The 26,398-nt window shown below is 40.9% G+C and overlaps 1 protein-coding gene across 2 annotated transcripts in view; it reads left to right on the top strand.

Moving 5' to 3' along the window:
- The window catches only part of CNOT12 (CCR4-NOT transcription complex subunit 12), a 113,660-nt gene that overhangs the window by 1,768 nt on the left and 85,494 nt on the right, over positions 1–26,398 (top strand). The window contains exon 2 of one of the 2 annotated variants that reach the window (XM_089687581.1): positions 19,155–19,292. The exons of the other annotated variant lie outside the window; for it this stretch is intronic. The gene's annotated coding sequence lies outside the window, so the exon portion shown is untranslated. The remainder of the gene's footprint in view (positions 1–19,154; positions 19,293–26,398) is intronic. 2 annotated transcript variants of the gene reach the window in all.

The raw sequence follows: 26,398 nt of genomic DNA, 5'->3' as shown, positions 1-26,398 counted from the left end.
CTGTCTGCAACTCACCTCTGCACCCCCCACCTGTCTGCAACTCACCTCTGCACCCCCCACCTGTCTGCAACTCACCTGTGCACCCCCCACCTGTCTGCAACTCACCTCTGCACCCCCCACCCGTCTGCAACTCACCTCTGCACCCCCCACCCGTTTGAAACTCACCTCTGCACCCCCCACCCATCCACAACTCACTTTGCCCCCTTGTCTGCAATTCACTTCTAAACCCCCACCCCATTTCTACCCATAGCTCACCTCTGCATCCCCTGACTGCAGCTCACCTGCACACTGTCCCTCTTGCACAAAATACATCTGCAACCCATGGCCATAGCTAACCCCTGTCCATGGCTTACTTCTGCACCCTTCTTATACAGCTTATCTCTGCCCCTCCCCCACAAACTACCCTAACAGATAAAGTGTGCTGCCTTCTTCCAAAGCTCCTTACTTCAACACACCTCCTCAGCTCTGACCTCTGAATCCATGCAACCCTCACATTTGCACCCCCAACCCCTCCCTCCACTGCCATAGAGTGTACATTCACTTGCTGCTTCACCTCTTTCCACTGGCAAGCAGCAGCAGTGAAATCATTGGGTGGGGATGTGGGCATCCAGCCACAAGCTCAGCATGTGATGCCCTGCCTCCCGACCATGAAGAGACTATGCCAGGGCAGCTGTCCCTCCCTTGTCCTCACCCTGTGTGCAGGGGCAGGGAGGTTGTGCGGGAGCCAACGGGATAGCTGATAGCCATGCTTCTGTGTATACAAGTAACAGTAGATAGCGGGGAGCACAGGGTCAGTGTCAGAGACTTGTGTGATTTGACCTCCTGTTAGAGAGTGGCTATGTTCGTTCTTCATGGTCCCACTGTATGTAGGAACGTAGCCACCCTCTCTTTCTCACTCCCAAGATGGACTCTGGGATTTGTAGCATGCATAGTGTAGTGCAACCCAACTAATATGTACTGCTTATTCCAAACATGAAGTGAGAAGGAAAAGGAGAGACTTGGTAGCTCACAGAGGAAATTACAAAGAGGCAGAAAACAAAGAAATGATTTAATGAAAAATAGATTACAGGTCCATTTAGTAGCATACATGTATGAATGATTTTTTGAAAATAAGGATATTGTTTAGTGTCGCTTTAAGGGACGTTCAATGTGCTAGGTTCATTCAGAGATAGCAAGCAATAAGAATTCATCTGTTATTGATATTCATTGGCTGTGATAGTCTATTGTAATTTAGAGATTCCCACTACTTTTTTGCTGTTGGTAACTATGTTTAAACCTGTTTCTACCGCCATCTAAATACTAATCTGAGTACCCTGAGGGCGATCCTATCTGGTCACACAAACTCCCCATGCTAGAAAACTACTAATAACCCCCAAACATTGTATAGTTTTTTAAGCAGAGGCCCTAGGTAATAAAATGATGGATGTTGCATAGTTTTATGTCACACGCTATTTGCAGAGTAGTTTTTCCAACACAAATTGTTTGGAAAAAATAGAATGCAATGAATTTTAATGCAATAAAACACAATATAATACCTTTTTATTTGGTAAGATATAAAAGATGATTTTACACCATGCAGATAGACACAGCACATCACACTTTAAAATTGCGTCTGCCTTTACAGGTTACTAGTTTAGATTTACAGAGAAAGTCTGATACAAAATTTATTTCCCTCGCTCTGACGTTGCCACCAATACCTAATGTGTGGTGTGATCGTTGTTTACATAAGTGTGCAGGACCTACATGGTGTATGAGCACAGAGGAATGGGGGCGCTTTAATTTTTTTATTTTACTATTTATTTTATTTTTAAAAATATTACACTGTATCTGTATCTATTTTTTTAAATCTATTTTATTGCTATCAGAAGAGATGAACAACAACCCTTGTGATAGACCACGACAGGTTCTCTTTGAAGAAAAATCTGGGGTTTGTTAGACCCCATACCTCTCCTCTGGCCTCCAAGGCATCTGAGCAAACCAAGATCAGTTTGATCAGATGCTTGTTCAAGCCAACAACCTTGTCTACAAGAGATCAAAATGGTCTCCTGAGATCACACGGGGAGAAACAACATCAGTTCCTCTCACTGTGATACAGGAACTGGATGCCACCAGTCACAATCCTTTATCGGGCTCCCTGATTGCACAGGAGAGCCTGGTAAAGCCAGTAGTGGGAAGGGGGTGGGACCACCTTCCACCACCTATAAAAGTAATCCAATGGCTTTTTAGCAGGTAGGATTACTTGTACATTGAAGGGAAGCGCTGACACTAAAAAATTATATCTCGATCATTGCTGTAGCTGCATATCACATTCCTTTCTAGTGACATACCAGTTTGATATATACAGGTATTTAGGAGCAATTTTCAATTGAACTGTAGTAATTTTGCCCCCTTAACATCATTGCACTGCATGTAACATGATCTGTAAATGGGGGTTTGATGAATGACATGATTCTCACATCCATTCACAGAATGTGTAGCATGTAGCGTAATCAATGCAGAGCTTTGCATAGTGGAGGGAGTCCCCAGCAAATCTTTTTCACCGCAGCTCACAGAACGCTCAGAGCTATTAAAGTGGAAGTAAACCACCAGCAAAAAAAAAAAAAATGTGTCCCCTGGTGATTTATCCAATAATGTGCTGGAATGCACCTCACATTTGCACATTACGACACATTTGTCTGTATGCAAGTCCTCTAGCGCAGCACTGGCACAGCTCCACCAACGCTTCAATCTTCACCCGGTCTTCCTTCTGGGTTCACACCGTCCTGCCATCTGAATGGCCAGGGCCACAAAAATGGTAAACATCAACGTAACTGTATATCACCGCCTGCTTCTGACTTTTTGGTCACGCCCCCTGCTGATCCATACTGTGATTGGACACACCATGAGTTAGACTTGGCCATACATTATACAACTTTCTCATACAAAATAAATATAAAACTCAGCGAGCGCTTAATAATAAAAGCAGCTATTGCACTAAAAAGGAAAATCATATGCCTTCTAAAAGATAAATAGGATAATTGTGCAGCGCTAAAAAGTACCAAGAGTAAAATATCAAGAATCAAAAGAGCATCCAGTTAATAAAATTATATGCTTTTAAATTAAACGTTCTGCTGACATGGAGAGAGTAAAAGTTCAAATGGGTATGATCCCAATTCAAATATGCATCAACGATTAGAACCAAGGTGACTTAATTATTCCCAGCTGTGCATGATTCAATATTCCGGTGAAGTGCGGGGTATAGGTAAAATGCACACTCACCAGATGCACATTATTAAAGTGCGGTGTAAACAATAAATGATGGTCTGCCAGGAATCCCTTCTAGGGTGGTACCGAATGCAGCCTGAGTTAGGTGGCCTTCATCTGGGTTATAGGATGGTAGTAAGCCGGAGGTCCCCTTTAAGGATGTGACACAGTGGATAAAACCTCTTCCAGGCAGTGGGGTGGTCACCAAGGAATCCGTGGGGAATTAAATGCTCAATGCAGAGCAAAAAGGGAATATGCCCATAGTGTAGTAATTAAGTATATGTTTTAATGGTGTTCAACGTGAAGTCACGGCGTGCAGGCTCCTCATTGACGCACTTCGTACGATAGTACCTTCTCAAAAGGTACTGGAACAAAACAAAACAAGTCAAAAACGCACCGGAACAGAGTGTGGTTTGAACTGTAAGCAAGAACTCATCCAGAAAGCATCTAGAGTACGTTACATAGTTTGGCTGAAAAAAGACAAAAGTCCATCCAGTTCAACCCCAAAAAAAAAAAATTATAATCCCACACCCACACTTGATCCAGAGGAAGGCTAAAAACCCAGCAAAGCATGATCCAATTTGTTGGTGTGAACTGGCCCTTAGATTTACCAAAACCATATAATATGAGGTCAAACCTAAACCCTTTCAATTTGTATGCAATCAGGCAGGCCATTGCTCTACATAGTTGAAGGTAAATCTAAAGGAAACTGAATAAGAAAATTGTATAATTTATGGCCAGCTTTAATCGACAGGTTTCATTTAATGATTTTGGCTGGAACCTGGTGATCGGCTGTGTCCAATAACAGAGCAGAGTCCTGTGTTTATAAACACGCTGGACTCTGTGTTCAGAGCACAGAAATCTGGCTTTTTCTTCTCCCTGTAAAGAAGGGAGAAAAACAGCCAAAACTGTTAGAAAAAGCAGCACATATTACACACATTACAATTGTTAGGCACACAGTTAACCGCTTCATTAGCCCTTTAACCCCTTCCCAGCCAGTGTCATTAATACAGTGTACAGTATTATATCTGATCAATGTATTAGTATCACTAGTGACGTCAGTGTCAGGGTACCTCCCAGCAAGTGTCCGCCACACTATTACAATCCCACTATAAGTTGCTGATCACCGCCATTACCAGTATAGCATCTATACCTGTGTAAATTCCAGTATATATACCATCATTTGTAGACGCCATAACTTTCACACAAACTAATTCACACTTATTGGGATTTTTTTCATCAAAGACATAGCAGAATACATTTTGGGCTAACTTTAGGAAGACAGATTTCTTTAACTTATTTTTTTGATATGTTTTATAACAGAAAGTAGCATTTTTTTTTCAAAACTTTCAGTCTTTTTTCGTTTGTATAATAAAAAAATAAAAACCCAGTGGAGATCAAATGCCACCAAATTAAAGCTCTATTTGTGAGAAATCAATGATATAATACAAATATATGATATGGGTACAGTGTTGTATGACCGTGCAATTACCAGTTAAAGTAGCACAGTGCTGAATAGCAAAAAATGGCCTTGTTATAAAGGTGGTGTCTGAGCAAGTTAGGAGAGAGAGAGCAGCGATGCTGCTTGCGTGCACAGCACTGGTTTGACATCGGGTTCAGGTAAATTATTGGGGTGGGATGCATTAAGATAAAAATTCTTTACCCTTTACAACCACTTTAACTTAATCTCATTAACTTAATGCATTTTGTGGCGATACGGAGCTGCATTATTTTAACTGACAATTGCGCAGTCATGCAAAGCTGTACATAAATGAAATTTATGTCATTTTTTCCCCCACAAATAGAGCTTTCTTTTGGTGGTATTTGACCACCTCTGCGTTTTTTATTTTTTGCACTATAAACAAAAAAAGCGACAATTATGAAGAAAAAATATATTTTTGACTTTTTGCTATAAAACACATCCAGTAAAAAAAATAAAAAATAAAACTTCTCCATAAATGTATGCCAGAATGTATTCTACTCCATGTCTTTGCTAAAAAAAAAAACCCAATACATGAAAATTAATTGGTTTACGTGAAAGTTATAGCGTCTACAAATGGCGGTATAGTTACTGGAATTTAAAAAAAAAATACTAGTAATAGTGGCGAGCAGCGACTTATTGCAGGACTGTGGTGGGCATTCTGACACTGGGTGGAAACTAAATAACTGCCACTGACATCCCCAGTGACACTAATACAGTGATCAGCACTAATAAAAAGCACTGACACTGTACTAATGACACTGGGCAGAAAGGGGTTAACTCTGTGCTGTGTGTGTTTTAAATTATGTGCTGTGTGTTTTACTAGGGAGACATGATGCTTTGTATTTCTCTGCTGTGTGTTTTTAATGATGTGCTGTGTGTTTTACTAGGGAGACATGATGCTTTGTATTTTTCTGCTGTGTGTGTTTTTAATGATGTGCTGTGTGTTTTACTAGGGAGACATGCTGCTTTGTATTTCTCTGCTGTGTGTGTTTTTAATGATGTGTTGTGTGTGTTTTACTAGGGAGACATGCTGCTTTGTATTTGTCTGCTGTGTGTGTTTTATTAGAGAGACATGCTGCTTTGTATTTATCTGCTGTGTGTTTTTAATGATGTGCTGCTTTGTATTTCTCTGCTGTGTGTGTTTTTAATGATGTGCAGTGTGTGTTTTACTAGGTAGACATGCTGCTTTGTATTTTTCTGCTGTGTGTTTTACTAGGGAGACATGCTGCTTTGTATTTATCTGCTGTGTGTGTTTTACTAGGGAGACATGCTGCTTTGTATTTCTCTGCTGTGCAGAGAAATACAAAGCAGTATGTCCTTGCTGACAGGAGAGAGACTTGTGTTGTTTACACACAGATCTCTCTCCTGTCAGCTCTGCCGACGATCACCGAGTCCCGGTTGAGAATTGCCAGCCAGGACCCAGTGATTGACATGTCCAGCAGCAAATGGCAGCACGGGTAGGGTGGAACAAACGCATGCTCCTCTACCCAGAAATGCAAATCATATATATTTACATGACTTTGCATAGCCCTGCCGCCCTGTAGCAGTGCTTCTGCTATAGGGCGGCAGGAAAGTGGTTAATGATCTTGAACAGGACTGATAGCAAATTTTCATTCGATCAGCACCTACAGCCAATGGGCTCGCATTCATTTGTGATTCCTGTGCGATTTGAGTGCCAAGCATTTTCAGCCCATTCATTTAAATGGGCAGAAACCGCACTGCACCCTTTCAAAAGTAGTTCACGCACTACTTTAAAAAGCGCACTGCACTTCTATACCATGTAATCTGGTGCAGGCAAATGTGCTGCGTTTGTGGCCAGTGTTTGGGGTGGTAGCAATGCATTGACACCCGCTAAAAATTACAAAAAGTGCAGTGCCTTTTGAAAGCAGTGCAGGAATCGTGCATGTAACTCAAGGTTTCTAGTGTGAACAGGCCCTTCAGAATATTCCACATCTTATAGTCAGCATCTGCTGTGTAACAGTTTGTGTCTGTTTGTGCTTTTGCATAAGTTTGTTTGTTCTTGTTTGAATAATTGTGCAAGACTATGGGAGTGCATTTCAGCTTGCTTTGTGTGGGTGTGATGCTGGGCGGGTCTCCCTCCCTGTCACAGTTTCTGTTTGGCATCTAATGCTAATTGCTCAATCCTTGGCTGCTCCTTTTATTTCCCGGGAGGATTTCGTTGTACTTTGGAACGTTCTATCAAGTACAGATCATGACATGGGGAGACTAGGCTTGGCCTTGAACACCCAGCGCTGGAGTCAGGCCAAGGCGGCTACAAACTATGTAACATTTACACAGCTAAAGTCACAAGTCTCCTACATAACACAGGACGGTGCTCAGCACTGACATGTTACAAACACATATACAACTAAGGCTGACCATACATTATACAATTTTCTTGAGAATTTTTATTTGGATTTACCAAAAACAATATAATATGAGGTAAAATCTAAACAACACTTTCAATTGTATCCAATTAGGCAGGCCCTTACACTACACTGTTGAAGGTAAATCTAAAAGAAATTGGATAGAAAATTGTAAGAAAATTGTATAGTGTATGGCCAGCATTAAGCTGGCCATACACTATACTATTTTCTGTCCAATTTCTGCCCAATTTCTTTTAGATTTACCTTCAACTATGTAGTGCAAGGGCCTGCCTAATTGGATACAATTGAAAGTGTCATTTAGGTTTGACCTCATATTATAAGTGTTTTGGTAAATCTAAAGGAAAAATCTCAAGAAAATTGTATAATGTATGACCAGTCAAAGTCTCGGTTCACACTACTGCTACCTGAAAGTTGTGAGACTTGCAGTGCGACTTTGCCAGGCAACGAGTACTACTTTGAAATAGGGTTGCCACCACATCACTTTAAAATCAGACACATATTAATTACAAGGGTTCTGTGGCTGATTAAGGTGTTAATTAAACTCATCTAGTGCCTTATCTGCATTAAATTTGCCTCAGAACCTGTGTCATTAACCACTTGCCCTCCAGAGGATTTACCCCACTTCCTGACCAGGCTTTTTTTTTGCGTTACGGCACTTTGTTACTTTAAATGACAATTGCGCGGTCATACAACGCTGTACCCAAATAAAATTTACGCCCCTTTTTTCCCACGAATTGAGCTTTCTTTCAGTGGTATTTGATCGCCTGTTCATTTTTTATTTTTTGCGCTATAAAAAAAAAAGACTGACAATTTTGAGAAAAAAACCCCAGTATTTAACTTTTTGCTATTAAACATGTCCAAAAAAAAAAATTAAAAAATCATTTCGTCATAAATTTACGCCAAAATGTATTCTGCTACATGTCTTTGCTAAAAAAAAAATCCCAATACGTGTAAATTAATTGGTTTACGTGAAAGTTATAGCATTTACAAATGACGGTATATATAATGGGATTTTTAATTTTTTTTATTATTACTAGTAATGGCGGGGATCAGCGACTTATACCGGGACTGCAGCAGTCATTCTGACACTAGGGGAACTGACTTGGTGTCACTGACATCCCCAGTAACTCCAATACAATCATCAGTGCTAAAAAAAAAAAAAGCACTGACACTGTACTAATGGCACTGGGCAGGAAGGGGTTAACATGAGGGGCAGTTAACTGTGTACTGGGAGTGTTTTACTAGGGGGCGGTGTCAGTGTGCTTCACTGTAATCGCACTGCTTTGGATGGCTGTGATGTGCACAGCCAACCAGAGCAGTGTTCTCAAGCTGACAGGGAGGACTGGTAGTAAACAAAACAGTTCTCCTCCCCATCGGAGATCCTTGGAAATCACTGAGCGATCACCAGCCGGGATCCGGTGATTGACAGCCGTGGGAGCGAATGGCGGCATGGGTCCTTACCCGGAAATGCAAAATCACGTATATATATATGTGATTTTGCGCACCCGTGCCAACCTGTAGCAGTATTTCTGCTTTAGGGCGGATGGGAAGTGGAATTATTATGTGTTTGGTTTTAAAGGGATGAGGTGGCAACCCTACTTTAAAGCAACTCTGAAGCAACTTTCAGGGAATGCCTGGGTAAACTTCCTGTAATGTTGGATCCAAATCACATCACTATATATGAGGATCCGACGTGGAGGTGACTTCTATTAAAGTCATTTAATAGTCTCGCCATTCAGAGAATGCTTTGCATGACATCACCTCTCCACCTTTCTCTGAAACATGCCAGTGCTAAGTGGCCGACCTTTTGTGTTTATAATGCGGGGTGCCAACCACTCAACACAGGACCCAAAAACAAGTAGAGATCACTGGAGTAGCAATGTCTACTTCAATAATTTCCAGCTTCCAAGGGGCATTGGTCAGGTATGGGATGCACAGTACATAGTTACAGTGGTCTAGGCTTCAGAGATTTCAAGCTTCCAGAGCACTGGACAGGTATGGTACATGCAACATTGGTTGACACAGGACCAGTGTAACTATCCATAAAATATCCATACCTGGAATTTCTCTTTAATTGGATAAACCATAAACAATGCCAATAAAGCTGTGATGACCAAGTAGATAATCAGGGCGGGTGGTTGAACAACTTTTTGGATTGGCTGGAGTCTTTAAAGTCAGTACCTGTATCCAAGCCTGTGTAACCACAAAATGCATAATCCAATCAGGCCAATGTTTTAAACGAAACATCTTTGAATTGAGATGTCATGTCAGTTCTCGGGCTTAGAGCCAACATGGGACAGCTGCAGCATCACATTAATGCAGCTGCAGCCTAGTGGTATGTGTGGATGTCTATTTTTTTAAAAATCCATACTTCTGCTTTAAAGATTTCCAAATCTGAGAAATGCTGCTTGCATTGCTTGAATATTCGGAAACCATTCTGTTACTCATTAGAGGCATAATCAAAAGTTATGTGCGCATTGGCTAATAAAAAGATATGTTTTGTTTGTGCAAATAATGTTCCTTAATGTAGACAATAGTATGTACAGAATATGATGTAGCCTAAGTCAATACAGAAAAGAAAAGAAAAAGAGACTGAAATAGAAAGTTTAGAAGAACAAAAGCAAAGACTAGAAAAAGAGAGAGTTGTCAAACAACTTCTACTGAAAACAATATGCTCTCCAAGTGGCTACACCTGTAACAGGTTTTCAAAGAGCAGTAATATAGGTCTGTGCTGGGGCTTAAACTGAACCTAATATCATATATACAGTCGGGAAAAAAATTATTTGATCCCCTGCAGATTTTGTAAGTTTGCAAAGAAATGAAGGGTCTATTACCTGTTACCTAAACCCTTAAAAGATCACCTTCTACTCCAAAACTATAGACCCATCTCAGTGATGAACTATGATCTTAAGATATTTAGCCGTGCTTTGGCTGATAGATTGGCCCCTATATTCTCCTCTTTGGTCTCACCTGACCAGTTGAAATTTATCCCAGACAGACCTATCACAGACAACATACGCCTTACATTAAATGTTATTCAGGATGCTAACCTACACTCTAAAGAAGTGTTGTTGTTGAGCCTAGACATCAATAAGGCCTTTGATAGTGTCCTCTGGCCATATTTATTTTCACTGTTGCAGAAGATGGGCTTCAGTGATGAACTTCTGTCTGGTGTACATGCTCTGTATGCCTCTCCCCAAACAAGAATTAGGCTCCCAGGCAGCAACTCTAACTTTTTTACACTGGGTAGAGGTACCCATCAGGGCCTGTCCGCTTTCACCATTACTATTTGCGCTAGTTTTGGAACTCATGGCAATTGCTATAAGAACACTCCCAGATACTGTATTTCAGGATACCCACTTCTAGTTTCCCAATTTAAATTATGTATGTATGCAGATGATGTTATGATCTTCCTTACTAAACCGTTAGAATCATTGACTAATTTATGCACTTTATTGAATGATTTTGCATCCATATCGGGTCTTACTGTAAATTGTATTAAATCAGTTGTCATGCCTATTAATGTCACTGAATCCATGAGTGCATCCCTCTGTACCTCTTTCCCATTTCGTTGGGTCACAGATCGGATCTCATACCTGGGTATCTATCTTACATCTAGATACTCGGGATTATTTGGAGCTAATTATCCACCATGTGTGTCACGCCTTTCTACTTTATTAAAGATCTGACATGGATATCCTATCTCATTTTTGGGCAGAGTCACAGCGGTGAAAATGAATGTTTTGCCAAAATAATTTATTTTGAGCACTCCCAATCTCGGTCTCGAAAACATTCCTTGATCGGTTTCAACGGATGATTAACAATTTTATTTGGCAAAATAAACTTTATACTTCATCCGTCCTTTGTCAATCGGACTCCCCAATTTTTGGCTTTATTACCTGTTGGCTCACTTTACACAACTATCGCAATGGGCGACCATTAACTCCCAGATCCCTTGGGTCAGATTTAAATCTATCTATACGCCCGTTCTATCTACTAGGTCTATTATGGACAAAACCCCCCCTCGCTTATTGTTGACCCATAATTCAATTGTTGCCCACTCTGATTATCTGACTTTCAAAGAGGTGGGTCTTATATCACTTTTGAGACATTACGAACACTTTTCAATATCCCACTTTGTGAATACTATCGTTATCGGCAAATAAGACATTTTTTCAACTCACATTTTGGTCCCTGATTATGTTTTTCAAACGTATAAGCCCTGACTCTCCTAGGGGTAGGGGCCTTATATCAGATTTGTATTATCTTTTTTTTGGCAACTACCTTTCCCTCACCCCCTTATATAGAGAGAAATGGGAAGCTGATAGTGGTGTTACCTTCTCATTAGAAGATTGGGACTCCATGGTGGATAATATATTTAAGAGCTCTAGATCTCTCTCTGTCCATGAGACAGCCCTTAATGTATTAACTCGCTGGTATTATACCCCCTCTAGACTACACATCATGTTCCCAGAGACATCCCATCTTTGCTTCCGGGGTTGTGGCCTAACTGACACCCTTGTCCATACATTTTGGGCCTGTCCAGGCCTTTCATTGATATGGAGTAAGATCTCTGCAGTGGCCTCTACCGTGGCTGATGCCCCGGTGCATTTGTCTATGCCGATTTGCCTACTGGGAGCCCATATCCCGGGAATACGGACTGAGGCTATGAGGCTGATTCACACCATCTGTATCTCAGCCCTATGGGCCATTAGCCCTTCACTGGAAATTACCATTGGCCTCAATTATACGAAGAGTTGATGCGGTAATGCTCATGGAACGTATTCACTTTGCGTTACTGGATAGGATGCACTTATTTGACAAAAAATGGGATGCTTGGAAAACTCATACACATTTACTGTCTGACCAATGATTATTCATGCTTTCTGTTGGTGGCTTTATTGCTCTGCCTACCTTCCTGCCTACCTTACTCATGTATTTAACTTTTATGTTCTGCATAACTGTACCTATTTGTAATGAATATTACAGATGTGCCTTTTTCTTCTATTGTATGTTATACCTTATGCTGTTAAGCTGTTTTTGCAGCTTATTTCTTAATAAATAAAAATGTTTGTGACCAAAAAAAAGAAATGAAGGGTCTATAATTTGTATCTTAGGTGTATTTTAAATGATAGAGACAGAATATCAACCAAAAATCCAGGAAAAACATGTGATACAAATGTTATAAATTGAGCTGCAGTTCAGTGAGTAAATTAAGTATTTGATCCCCAAGCAAAAAATGACTTAGTACTTGGTGGAGAAACCCTTGTTGGCAAGCACAGAGGTAAAACTTTTCTTGTAGTTGGTTACCAGGTTTCACACATCGCAAGAGGGATTTTGGTCCACTCTTCTTTACAGATCATCTCTAAATCCTTATGGTTTCTTGGCTGTTGCTTGGCAACTCAAAGTTTCAGTTCCCTCCATACATTTTCTATAGGAATAAGGTCTGGATACTGGCTAGGACACTCCATCACTTTAATGTGCTTCTTCTTGATCCACTCCCTTGTTGCCTTGGAGGTACAGTATATTTTGGGTCATTGTCATGCTGGAAGACCCATCCACGACCCATCTTCAGTGTTCTGGCTGAGGGAAGAAGGTTCTCAGTCAAGACTTTACAATATATGGCCCCATCCATTGGCCCCTCAATGCGGCAAAGTCGGCCTGTATCTTTAGCAGAGTAACAGCCCCAAATCATAATGTTTCCACCTCCGTGCTTGACTGTAGGGACAGTGTCCGTAGGGTCATAGTCAGCATGTACCTCCAAACACAGTGAGTCGAGTTAATGCCAAAGAGCTCGATTTTGGTCTCATCTGACCACAGAACTTTCTCTTAATCCTTCTGTGAATAATTTAGATGTTCATTGGCAAACTTCAGATGGGCCTATACATGTGCCTTCTTGAGGAGGGGGACCTTGTGGGCGCTGCTGTAGGATTTGATTCCATGATGGCGTATTGTGTTACCAATGGTTTGTTTAGTGACTGTGGTCCCAACTGCTTTGAGAACATTCACAAGCTCCTACCGTGTAGTTCTGGGCCGATTCCTCACTTTTCTCATGATCATCCTCGCATGGAGCTCCAGACCGTGGGTGATTGATGGTTTTATATTTCTTCAGTTTGCAAATTATTGGTCCATCAGTTGTCTCCTTCTCACCAAGCTTCTTACTGATGGACTTGTAGCCCATACCAGCCTTGTGCAGGTCTACTATCTTGTCCCTGATGTCCTTTGACAGCTCTTTGGTGTTGCCCATATATATATATATATATATATATATACAGTGGGGATCGAAAGTTTGGGCACCCTGCAGAGTTAATATCTTGTACTGCCCCCTTTGGCAAGTATCACAGCTTGTAAACGCTTTTTGTAGCCAGCCAAGAGTCTTTCAATTCTTGTTTGAGGTATCTTTGCCCATTCTTCCTTACAAAAGTCTTCCAGTTCTTTGAGATTTCTGGGCTGTCTGTCATGCACTGCTCTTTTAAGGTCTATCCATAGATTTTCAATTACGTTGAGGTCAGGAGATTGTGAAGGCCATGGCAAAACCTTCAGTTTATGCCTCTTGATGTAATCCCCCGTGGATTTCGAGGTGTGTTTAGGAACATTATCCATTTGTAGAAGCCATCCTCTCTTTATCTTCAGCTTTTTTTTACAGATGGCATCAAGTTACCATCCAAAATTTGCTGAAATTTTATTGAATCTATTTTTCCTTCTACTCGTGAGATGTTCCCTGTGCCACTGGATGCAACACAACCCCAAAGCATGATTGATCCAACCCCATGCTTAACAGTTGGACAGAGGTTCTTTTCATTAAATTCTGTGCCTCTTCTTCTCCAAACGTACCTTTGCTCATTCCAGCCAAAAAGTTCAATTTTGACCTCATCGGTCCACAGAACTTGTTTCCAAAATGCATCAGGCTTGTCTATATGTTCATTTGCAAAGTTCAAACAATGATTTTTGTGGTGAGGACGTAGAAGAGGTTTTCTTCTGATGACTCTTCCATGAAGACCATATTTGTACAAGTATCTCTTTATAGTGGAATAGTGTACCACAACTCCAGTGTCTGCCAGATCTTTCTGGAGGGATTGTGTAGTCAAACGTGGGTTTTGAATTGTTTTTCTCACAATCCTGCGAGCTGTTCTGTCTGATATTTTTCTTGGTCTTCCAGATCTTGCTTTAACTTCCACTGTTCCTGATGACTGCCATTTTTTAATTACATTCCAAACAGAGGATATTGACATCTGAAAATGCTTTGCTATCTTCTTATAGCCTTCTCCAGCTTTGTGAGCATAAACTATTTTCAGTTTCAATTTTCTAGACAACTGCTTAGAAGAACCCATGGTGCTGATTGTTGGGGCAAGGTCAGATGAGTCTGGGCATTTAAAACCTTTGAGATTGACATCACCTGGTCTTCCCAGACGATGATTGAGAACAATCCATGACACTGGCAGGTCTCAGCTTTGCAAAGGGGGCAGTGCATGCTATAAATTCTGCAGGGTGCCAAAACTTTTGCAGACGCCATTTTTTTGTTTTCTGTTATTTTGAAAGTGTAAATGATGGAAATAAAATCTAACTTTTGTTGACATATTATAAGAATGTCTAATCTGTAATTTGATGCCTTTTGAAGATTTTTCCACCTTTCCTTGGCTTCTTTATGCACATTAATACAAATTTTTAGCTGGGGTGCCCAAACTTTCGATCCCCACTGTATATATATATATATATATATATATATATATATATATAACAAGTTGTCGTTAGAAGCATCTTCTTAAATTGACAGGACTAATCTGTGTGCCACATGAGTACAAAGCCAGTCTGTGGGACCCAGAATTATTGTTGGGTGATAGGGGATCAAATACATATTTTACTCACTGAACTGAACTGCATCTCTTATAAATAACATTTTTATCATGTGTTTTTTTCTGGATTTTTGGTTGATATTCTGTCTCTATCATTTAAAATACACATATGTTAAAAATTACAGACCCTTCATTCCTTTGTAAGTGGGCATATATATCAATTTTTTCTTTTTCTTTTTTTTTTAATGTTAAAGAGGATCTCCATTGCCCCCCGAAAGAAAAATAATTGACAGTCAGCAGCTACAAATACTGTAACTGCTGAATTTTAATAAAAGGACACTTATCTGTCCAGGGATCCAGCACTGTCCTCTCCCGGACCGGTTCTTTGCCGGTGTTCGGGTCCCTGGCAGCTGCATGTTTATTTTGGAAAGCTGACTGTGGCTCCTTGTGGGTTTAGAGCTTCCCACTGTGCATGCACAAGCCTCTCTGTGCTTTGTGAATGGCCCTACATCCTTCCGGGACCTGTGATGTGTTCCAGAAGGCTATAGGCAATGAGCAGGGGGAGGAAGTTCTGCTTGGATTGCCTAGGCGATCAGAGTGAAAGTGAGAGTGGGTACCTATCAAAACTAGGTACCTGCTCAGCCCCCCAAATGAAAATGAGTCCAAAAGTTAGAGAGGTGGAGCTGGAAGAGGGGGAAAAGTGGAATTTCCCCTTTTGGGTGAAGTTAAACTTTAAGTGCACTAATGCTGGCCATACATAGATCAACTTCAGTAGAAATCTGTTGAAATCCGAGCCATGAGTGGCAATGTTGGCTCAAAAAAACTTTGAAAATTGAAGGATCCGGGCTGAAAATTCTTTGGTAAACAGTGACTGCAACCAATCAACTGCAGTTACTGTTTGGGTATTCTGACAGATGCAGCTAATATAATAGCCAGCAGCAAAGATGCCTCTTAGGCTACATTCACACTGACAATCTAGGCCAGTGAAAATTACAGCGGCAGGAATCTTCTGCTCCCTGCTGCAGGTGTGAGCCGTTAGGTGCGGCTGCTGGCCCAGTTCATTTTAATGACAGGTTGCTGGTGGCCACAGCTATTCGCAGCTCTCCTCACAGCCAGCAATTACCTGAAGTGATGCACTTTGTGTTCACAAACTTCAAGCAGGATTGTCAAAACTTTTTATGGACCAAACCCAAGCAGATTTGCTCATCCCTACTAGTCACTTGCTTGGAGCGCGAGGACTACTTTTAATGATAAAAGATACAACTTAAAAAAAATGATACTGCTGCGGTATATAATTATATACAATCGCCAGTAATTTTTAATGCAGCATTTTAATTGAAATGAAAGAATCATTCCTTTATCCCACTGGCGAGAGGGACTTTCTTTTCATTGTGTAAAACTAATGCTAAATGGCATCTGAGTTGAGAAGGAAGGTTTATGTTCAGCTATAATTATTAAGGGACACAAATCTGTATTTTCCCATCACAATGAATCGGGCATTTCTCTTGGCTTCAGTCAGCCTAACACAGACTGGTAGCCGATTCCACGACAGTATGCACTTTTATGAAAATGAAAACTTTTTGTTGAAAAAGTGGTACAGTCACAAAATAGACATGTGATAATGCTAGAGAGCGCCAGATAATTTCATAGTGATGTAGCCTGGAAAGGGATATACACATCCATATTGTATGTCATTATACAGTTATGAAAAACATAACCTAGTCCGGTTTCAAAAGACACCTATCCATTGAGTTTATCCATAAGATATGAATTAATGAAAAAAAAATTATAAAGATAAATTCATTAAAAATCTGTATCATTATAACCCTTAACCCGTCAGTGATCCAGAGGATGGCAAAGAACCATTTTAATGTGTGGTTCAATTTCCTGCAATAGGGAAAAATCCTTTATTATCCCCAGTGGAAATTGGATAAATCTTGGATCAACAATCTACAGTGTTATTTCATAGATTTCTTTCTCTCTTACTTACTATAAATTTAGGAAATAGCCTGCCTTTTTTAAGTTATCTACAAAGTTGGCTAGAGCTAGCTCAGTTCACATTTTTATAGCTCTTATTGTAAAGAAGCTTTTTCATATGCAGATGTTAAATCTCTTTTCCTTCAGGTGCATAGAGTGCCCGAAGTCATTTGAAATTACCTTAAAGTGAACAACTTTGCACTAAATTTCTATGAACCATTTATGTATTTATACAAAGTAATTTTATCCCCACCTTTAGCTCCCATCCACACTTAAGCATTTTGTAGCTTGAAGCTCAAAGTTAAAAAAAGTTCAACAAGCCAAATCCCATGCTTTTAAATTGGCCCAGTTCACATAAATTGTACTTTAAATGGCTGATAGAGTTTTGTTTCCCATACAAATTTTTTTGCTGATGTCAGTCATTTGTGAGGATTGCTTTGCTTAAATGTGAAATGCTTTGTCACAGGCAAAGGTCCTTTTCACACCTACACCATGCAATTGCATGGCTTTTTTTTCCTGTGTTGACATGCATTGCCTGAAGTTAGCCCATTCACTCTGAATCAGTACTTAACAAGCCTCAACACACAAAAAACACACTTGCATTTCTTTACATGTACAAAGTGGCTGCTTTTTACACATAAACAGCTCTGCCAATGGTTCATACAGCATTGCAGGTGTGCAAAAAAACACCTACACATACAACCCACCAATTCCAGAGATAAGGCTGTTGTTTTATGAAATACAAATTACAGGGACAATTGCAGAGACAATAGCAAAACAAAGACCAGAATGGCTAAAAAGCAGGTAAACAGCTTGATTGGGCAGCAATGTAATATGGAGTGATGAATCATTTTAATTAAGAAAAACTGAACATAAGTGTTATTTCAAAGACTACAGTCCCCCAAAAAATTGTACAGATTCACTGTACATTATGTACGCAGTTTTTCTTAGCAGCTATTCTAGAGGGGAAATGCAGCTTTTATTGTTAACAAAATACAGGTTTTTTTTGTCCGAGTCAAGAGCCTGCAATATTGCACTGACATGCTACGATCATGTAAGTGTTTTTACTAGATGCCAACAGAAGCGACAAGTTCTATAATGAAATAAAAAGTGTATTATTCCTGACTCAAGTTCCAAAAATACTGTTCATACTCGATGATCGATATGCAAACAGCCATTTGTAGGCTGCTAATTAAGAGGAGGAAACTAGGCAGGTTTTATAGAGAAATACAAATCAGAATGTATTTTTTCTGAGTCAAAATCCAGAAATATAGTACAGGTTCAATGCACAGTATGTAAGTCTTTTGCTTAAGCCACAATTCCATAGGTAGAGACAAGGCAGGTGTTAGCCAGAATTAAAAATTAGAGTGTATGTTTTTGAATTGAAGGCCAGAAATTAAGTACAGTTCAAATGCACAATATGTAAGCCTTTTGACTAACTGTATTTTTAAGAAGAGACTAATCAAGTGTTATCCAGAAATAAAAATTAGCGTATATGTTTTCTAAAATAAAAGCCAGAAATAGTTTACCAATTTGATGCACAATATCCATCTTTTTTAATAGCATGCAATTTCAGAGGGGGAAAGTAGGCAGATTTCAACTGGCTTTTAAAAATTACAGTGTATTTTATCGAAGAGGAAAGTTAGAAACATGTAGAGATTTGATGAACAGAAAGGATGGAGTGAGGTTAGCCACCTCTGGGCCTGCCCTTGTAGAAATGACAGAATCTCTTCCCCAGTGTAGCTCCTGTCCAGGCATACCAGCTCCACAACAGCCTGGCAGCATTTTGCCTGGTTCATTGCATAGTCTCTTGGTCGCTTGGAGAGAAGGGGCTGATAGTTCTGAAGGTGACTCCCAGATGAGGAGGAGTGTAGGATGGAGGTCACTTTTACCAAGTTGCAGGACATGGTGGCACCATCAGCTCCATGGATGATGTGCCCAATCCTGCATCCTTTCTGGCTGTCAGCAAAGTTACCCAGTGACCTTTGAAGAAGATGTAAACCCCCTGCCCATACTTTCTGGACCACATGTCTGTGGTCATGTCAACTGCATGGTTCAGCAACACAGACCACATTATGGTGAAGGAGGGATTGCCTTCTAGGAAACAAATGCACCTTCCACCATGGTACAGCTCAGACCACAAAGTTGTAGAAGGGGGTAGACTCCTCTAGCTGTAATGTGTGCAGCTAGAAAGCCAGCATTTTTTCCAAACTGACATTGAGACTTTGGGCATGGGGGTGACTTGGTGCATATTTTTCTTTTCCATTCCAGCAGCTGGGGAAGACACATCCACATCCACCTGGTCAGGATCCAGCTGCAGGTGGTAGGGTGGGGTTTGAAAACTCAGAACAAGTTTAAAGCCTACTGTTGTTCCTACTCTGCACGATTCCCAGCTGGAAGTATCATAAGGTAAGCCTATCAAACTACTTGAAAAACTTACATCCGTATTGCTAGAGACAGCAGATGTAGATTCTTCATTAGTAGGGGGAGGCATGGAAAGGGAGGAGTGAGAATGAGGAGAAGGAATGTGGGCCTTTTGCTGCCTGCCTGTAGCATTCGTTTGCTGCTCTTATCAAACTCTCTGGTGAACAGTCATGTGTCTTCTCCTGAACGTGGTACCCAGATAATTGCAAAATATGGAGCTCCTGGATACATACACAGCTTGAGAGGATTCTCAGAGCATCAGAGCAGCTTTGGCTCCTGTGAATTGAATTACATTTGAAGATATACACAAATGCCTAATAAATTCACTATGCTTGATATGCTGAAGGCAGAGACTGCAAATCTCTACAGTACACATGTGTGAAAAAAGGGCCACACAGCTGAATTGTGCCATCTGGTGGAGTAGGGTGGCTGCTCCCCCCTCTCCTTTGTAAGCTGTTTCTGGACCCCATTCTGCCTCTCTGAGTCGTGTCTCTCTCTCTTCTCTTTCCCTGCACAGAGCAGCCCCAATCCTCCTTTTCTGGGGTCCCCTGCTGGCTCTCCTCTTTTCAGTGTGCCATTATAGGAAGCAGCTTCCTATGGTGACACACCTGCGGGTTTGATCCTGAGTTGTACTGCTAGTGTCCATAGACACAGACAGTGCAGCTCAATCAGCAAAGCCAGTGAGAGCTGGGATAGCCACTACAGTATAAGGGGGAGCGAGTTGGCGATACAGGTACTGGAACATTTTTACTTTAATGCAGGGAAGGCGTTAAGGTAAAACATGTTTAGGCTTCAGAACCACTTTAGGTCTTCAGCAGATCTTTCACTGCCCAATAATAATATGGGTTGAAAAGATTTACTTGCTCTCAGTTGGTCCTACCAGGACCCAACAAAGTATTCAAATTATGAGGTTTTGTATAGCTAACCTAATAAAACAAAGTAACAGGTAATCCTGTCTGCATGACTAATAGATTGCTGCCGCAGTATGTATAGGATGGCTTTAAGGCAAGAGATTCATTGGTTATTACTAATGTACTCATTATATCTTTTTATTGCAGGGATTTAACAAGAACTAGGAAACAGATTTTTCCAGATGTTGGCATGTTCCCCTTTTTCCCTTGTGATGTCATATAATTAAATTCATTTATATTCTAACAATAATCTATAAAAAGTAACACTAAGCAGACATTTGAAGGTAATCTGTCCTATGAAAAAGAATAGATTTGCAACAGTTAACTAAAAAGATAAATTAACATGTTTCCACCAAGTCTGTACTGGTCTGCAGCATGCAGGAACAGAGCAGTGTCAGTTCAAGATGGGGATTTGAACAAGCAGCACCCTTTGTATTAGACATCTGAGTATTTACAAATCCTTAAAGTGATTGCAAAGGGCAAAGGGCGCATTTTAAAAAAAGTGTATATATATATATATATATATATATATATATATATATATATATAAACATGTTATACTTACCTGCTCTGTGCAATGGGTTTGTACAGAACAGCTCTGATCCTCCTCTTCTTGGGTACCCCACAAGCACTCCTAGCCCCTCTCTCACCCCGCTGAGTGCCCATGTAGCAAGCCGCTTGCTATGGGGGCACTCGTGCATGCTCACTCCCAAGCCGGCTCAGGTTGTCCATGTATCCCTCTCCAACTCCCTTCTCACTAGCTGTGATTAACAGCAGTGGGAGCCAATGGCTTCTGCTGCTGTGTCTGAGCCAATGAGGAGGGGGAGAGCTGTAGGAGCCTCTGCTCCTATGCATATTGCTAGATTGAGATCAGGCTCAGGTAAGTATAGGAAGGTGGGGGAGCTGCTTGCAAAAGGTTTTTTTATTTACCTTAATACAGAGAATGCATTCTGCTTCTGCCTTTAGAACCTCTTTAACAATCTGTAAATTTGCTTTAAAGATACACTATGTTGCCAAAAGTATTGGGACACCCCTCCAAATCATTGGTGTTCCAATCACGTCCATGGCCACAGGTGTATAAAATCAAGCACCTAGGCATGCAGACTGCTTCTACAAATATTTGTGAAAAGAATGGGTCGCTCTCAAGAGCTCAGTGAATTCAAGCATGGTACTGTGATAGGTCGCCACCTATGCAATAAGTCCATCTGTGAAATTTCCTTGCTAATAAAATATTCCACGGTCAACTGTTAGTGGTATTATAACAAAGTGGAAGCAACTAGGAACAACAACAACCCAGCCATGAAGTGGTAGGCCATGTCCCCGGGTCAGTGCATGCTGACGCGCACAGTATGCAGAAGTCCCCAACTGTCTTCAGAGTCAATAGCTAAAGACCTCCAAACTTCATGTGGCCTTCAGATTAGCACAACAACAGTGCATAGAGAGCTTCATGGAATAGGTTTCCATGGCCGAGCAGCTGCTTCCAAGTCTTACATCACCAACTGCAATGCAAAGTGTCGGATGCCGTGGTGTAAAGCACGCCACTACTGGACTCTAGAGCAGTGGAGATGTGTTCTCGGAGTGATGAATTATGCCTCTCTGTTTTGCAATCCAAAGGACGTGTCTGGGTTTGGCGGTTGCCAGGAGAATGGTACTTGCCTGACTGCAAGTGTATAGTTTGGTGGAGGGAGGATTGTGGTGTGGGGTTGTTTTTCAGGGACTGGACTTAGCTCCAGTGAAGGGAACTCTGAAGGCATCAACAAACCAAGACATTTTGGACAATATCATGCTCCCAACTTTGTGGGAACAGTTTGGGGATGGCTGTAACGGAACCAACCCCGTCTGCGCTTGGGTACTTCCGTTATAATACTGCTTCCCCGTCTGAACACCGACCACAGCCGACCAAACAAGACTAGACGACACCAGTCTGTCTGAACATGGAACTCTTTATTTGAAACTCGAACTGGCTTTTTATACACTCAGGGGGCAATCCCCCCTCCCTGCATAATGACACAGGGCGGGGCAATCTACACTTAGCAACAAGAGACCCACAGGTATTCAAACTTCACACCAGCACAGTGTCCCATCAGGAGGGAAGACTGCTGGAGACACCCCCCCCACTAAGCTAGTACACATAAACACATACATCCCATAATAGTTTTCTCCCAAGCAAGACACACAATAGAACAATGGGATGCAACCATATGGCATTAAACAATCAACAACCCCCCACCCCAATATTAGGACAGATCACCCTGTACTCCTAGCAGAAACAGGGTGACTTACACATAATAGGGATATGGGGAGCTGAGACAGGAGTCTCCCCAACTCTCTAAAGTGAGCTGGGTTCCATGGGCCACCCACCCAAAGTGACTCCCATCACAATGGCCCCTTCCTGTTCCAACATGACTGTGCACCAGTGCTCAACGTAAGGTCCATAAAGATATGGATGGCCTGCACTGAGTCCTGTCCTCAACTCGATAGAACACCTTTGGGATGAATTCAAGGCGAGACTGCAAATCAGGCCTTCTCATCCAAAATCAATGCTTGACCTCACAAATGCTCTTTGTTTAGATATGTTTTATCTAACCCCCCCCTCCCCCTGAAAAAAAAAAATCCACATCAATCATGGCATTCAGCGATGTACAATGCAATCTGTGTCAATTACAGTATCCAATAAGGTAATTCATTGTAAACCATAAGGGTCTGTTGCCTGTCATCATTTACATCAGGGGTAGGCAACCTTTCAGAGGCTGAGGTCTATCTGGACAACATGGAGGATGCCCTTTAAAAAAAAAAAAAATCAAGCTCCCAATTAAAAATCGACATGAAGAACACATAGTATGTCACTATGTTGTCCTCTGCCCCCCTTCATATCACCCCCCCACACACAGTAGTATCTTTTGACCCCCTTAACAGCTGTGTCTTTTGCCCCCAACAGTAGTGTCATGTACCCCCCCAAAGCAGTGTCCTCTACCACGTTCGCATCACCCCCCTTCCCATTGAAGTGTGATCTGCCCCATTCCCCCAAAGTAGTGTCCTCTACCACCCCCCACTGTAGTGTTCTCGGCCCTATGCTGTAGTGTCCTCTAACTCCCCCCCCATTGTAGTGTCCTCTGGCCCCCTCATAGCAGTGTCCTCTGCCCCCTGAAAGCAGTGTCCCCTGCCTTCCCATCTCCAAAAGTAGTGTGCTCTGTCAATTTCTCATAACCTCCCACCTTCCCACCTTAGTGTCCTGTATAGGTAGCACTCTCCTTCCTGCCAGTGTGTGTACAGCAAAGTGATCAGTAGACAGCATAGTGCTGGGTGGAAGGTGGGAGCTGCCAAAGTTCATAATAACAAGCTGGTGATTGGTTGCTAGGACCACCTAACAACCAATCATTGAGGCAGCTACAGCCCCCACCCTCCATCCAGCACTATGCTGCCTCCTGCTCTCCACTCTGTAGAGACATGAGAGTGGTGGATGCTGGGGAGGGGAGCAGAGCCATGGTCACAATTCATCTGTCAGCTCCCTGTTGCTGATCGTGATCGATGACTTGCCAATCCCGGATTTACATGCTACAGTTCTCTGACTGCGCCTATGTAAATTGACAGTTGGCTGGGTGATATCCTTCATCAGATTTGGTCAATGACCACCTGGGATTTCTGGCTTACATTTGGAAAAGGGTACTAATGTACCCCTATATTTATTCCCATAGGAAGTGTATCTGGGTGTACCTTGTTATAAAGGGAGCTTCCAAATTCAACCTAGAGACTCCCCATATTACAGAAGGCATAGTAACCCATCGTTGGTGTTAGTGGAAGGAATAGTGCCCCATCAATGGTGTCAGAGGAAGAAATTATTTTCCATCATTAGTGTCAGTGGGAGAACTTATACCCCATTGTTGGTGTCAGAGGCAGGAATAGTGCCTTGTATCAGTGGGAGGAATAATGTCCCAAGGCAAGCAAAGAGCACATCCGCAGATTTTTTTTTGTAACAAATCAGTCTTTTATTTGTACCAAATCTGAGCAATTTTGAATTTTGTGAGGGCCTACATATATGTACTCTGACATATATATATATATATATATATATATATACAGTATATATACACATATATATATATATATATATATATATATCGTTTGAATTTTTGCTATCCTGATTTTCTTTTTACAGCATTTGTTGTATTCTTTTGTAACTTTCAAATGGTGATCCCAAACTTTAAAGTGTAACTAAAGACATTTTTTTTTATTTTGGATAGAGTGAGAAGTGTAATCACCCCTATCAGTTTTTTTGCCATCTGTGTCCAACTGGAGAGACTTCCCTTCACATCCTGTCCCATAGCCAAAACAGGAGGTGAGATGAAATTTCTCCAATTTGAGTGAAGCCCGGTGTGTTACCAGGGTCACCAGAAATAGTGTCCCCATTGGTAGATTTCTTCTTTGTTCGTGTTCTGATGTCAACTCAAATTTGGTATTTTCCTTTACTTTCACTTGCTAATGGTAAACAGGAAAAATAGAGATGGTGAATCTTCCTAACGGGGGGGGGGGGGGGGGGGACAATAAAAACCTGACAGGCGTTCTAATCCCTCTTCACGCTATCCAAACCTAAAACAAATGTTGCCTTTAGTTACACTGTAAGTTGAATGCCCTTTTCTTTTTTGCATATGTCTTTTTTAACATTAAAAGTAAGCCACTCTGGTGTTCTTTCAAGTCTTTTGAATGTGGATACATTTTGCAATATGTTTACATAAATTCAACAAACAATTCGGTTTCTGTTCAATGTCTTTTGTTGACAATGTGTTCTGCAAATGTAAGTTTTGGAGAGCAAAAACTCAACATTAGGAAATAGGCTATCTTATTTTGCCTTTATAGTTTGTGCTTGTTTTAACTTCAATTAAATTAAATAACTGCTACACAGATATTATTAGGAACTTTTATAATGACCATTGCTTTGAGATTTTCTAGGTTGAGCAGGGCAGTTCCCTTACCCCTGTCAATTTCATAGTAGTTAATATCTCCCTGTAATACCACTGTACCAATCTGTGCAGCCCTTTTCTGTTTATATAAAAAGCCAAAACTCTTCCTCTTCATTAATACTGGGTGGGCTTGTTTTTTAAATGAATTTTTAAAAATAAATTGTTATTGAGTTTAACAAGAGAAAATAAAAGAACATAGCTACAACAAAGTAACCTTTAAGTACAAGCTTGGACATGGTACATCATCAATACATTAAAAGGGATCATTGATCGCAACAAGACTTGATGTTCACAAAGATCACAGATTTATCCCAAAATTGTGAATATATTTCCCAGAGGTTGATGAGGCATGGACGGTGGGATTTTCCATTGGCAGGGAGAGTCTTGCTTGATCCAAAATGAATTGGGGTGAGCCTCCTGAAGTTCAAACTAGAAGAATCTGTACGTAAGACGGAAAGTGGGAGATCTTGGTGGATACATTCGAGACACCATACCCTAAATTGTCAATAATGTGAATATGAAAAAAGTTTCCAATTGACCCATAGGAAAACCGGAACGTGGGGATTTTAAATGTGCCGACAATACCAGTTCACATAAAATTAAAATACAGATTTATTTGTACATAAAAATACAGTTAAAAACCATATCCATCAGAAACCCCAAGTATAATAAACATTCTACAAATCGTAATGGATCACCATATCCATCAGAAACCCCAAGTATAATAAACATTCTACAAATCGTAGTGGATCACCATATCCATCAGAAACCCCAAGTATAATAAACATTCTACAAATAGTAGTGCATCACCCTATCCATCAGAAACCCCAAGTATATTAAACATTCTAAAAATCGTAGTGGATCACCATATCCATCAGAAACCTCAAATTTCATAAACATTCTACAAATCATAGCGGATCACTACGATTCATAGAATGTTTATTGTGCTTGGGGTTTCTGATTTATATTGTTTTTAACTGTATTTTTATGTACAAATAAAGCTGCATTTTAATTTTATGTGAACTGATATTGTCGGCACATTTATAATCCCCGCATTCCGGTTTTCCTACAGATCGATTGAAAGCTTTTTTGCACTCACAATATCTGTATGTAAGTACCATGTGCATGGAAGGAGGGGGGGGGGGGGTACCATAGTTCAAAACAATCAATTGCACTAGGCAAAAAAATGTAGAAAACAGATCATGTAAATAGGGATTGCAGA

This window comes from Staurois parvus, unplaced genomic scaffold, assembly GCF_062004578.1.
Source record: "Staurois parvus isolate SC_StPar_1 unplaced genomic scaffold, SC_StPar_1.0 ptg000430l, whole genome shotgun sequence".
Taxonomy (NCBI): Eukaryota; Metazoa; Chordata; class Amphibia; order Anura; family Ranidae; genus Staurois; species Staurois parvus.
This window is presented reverse-complemented; position numbering and strand designations above follow the sequence as displayed.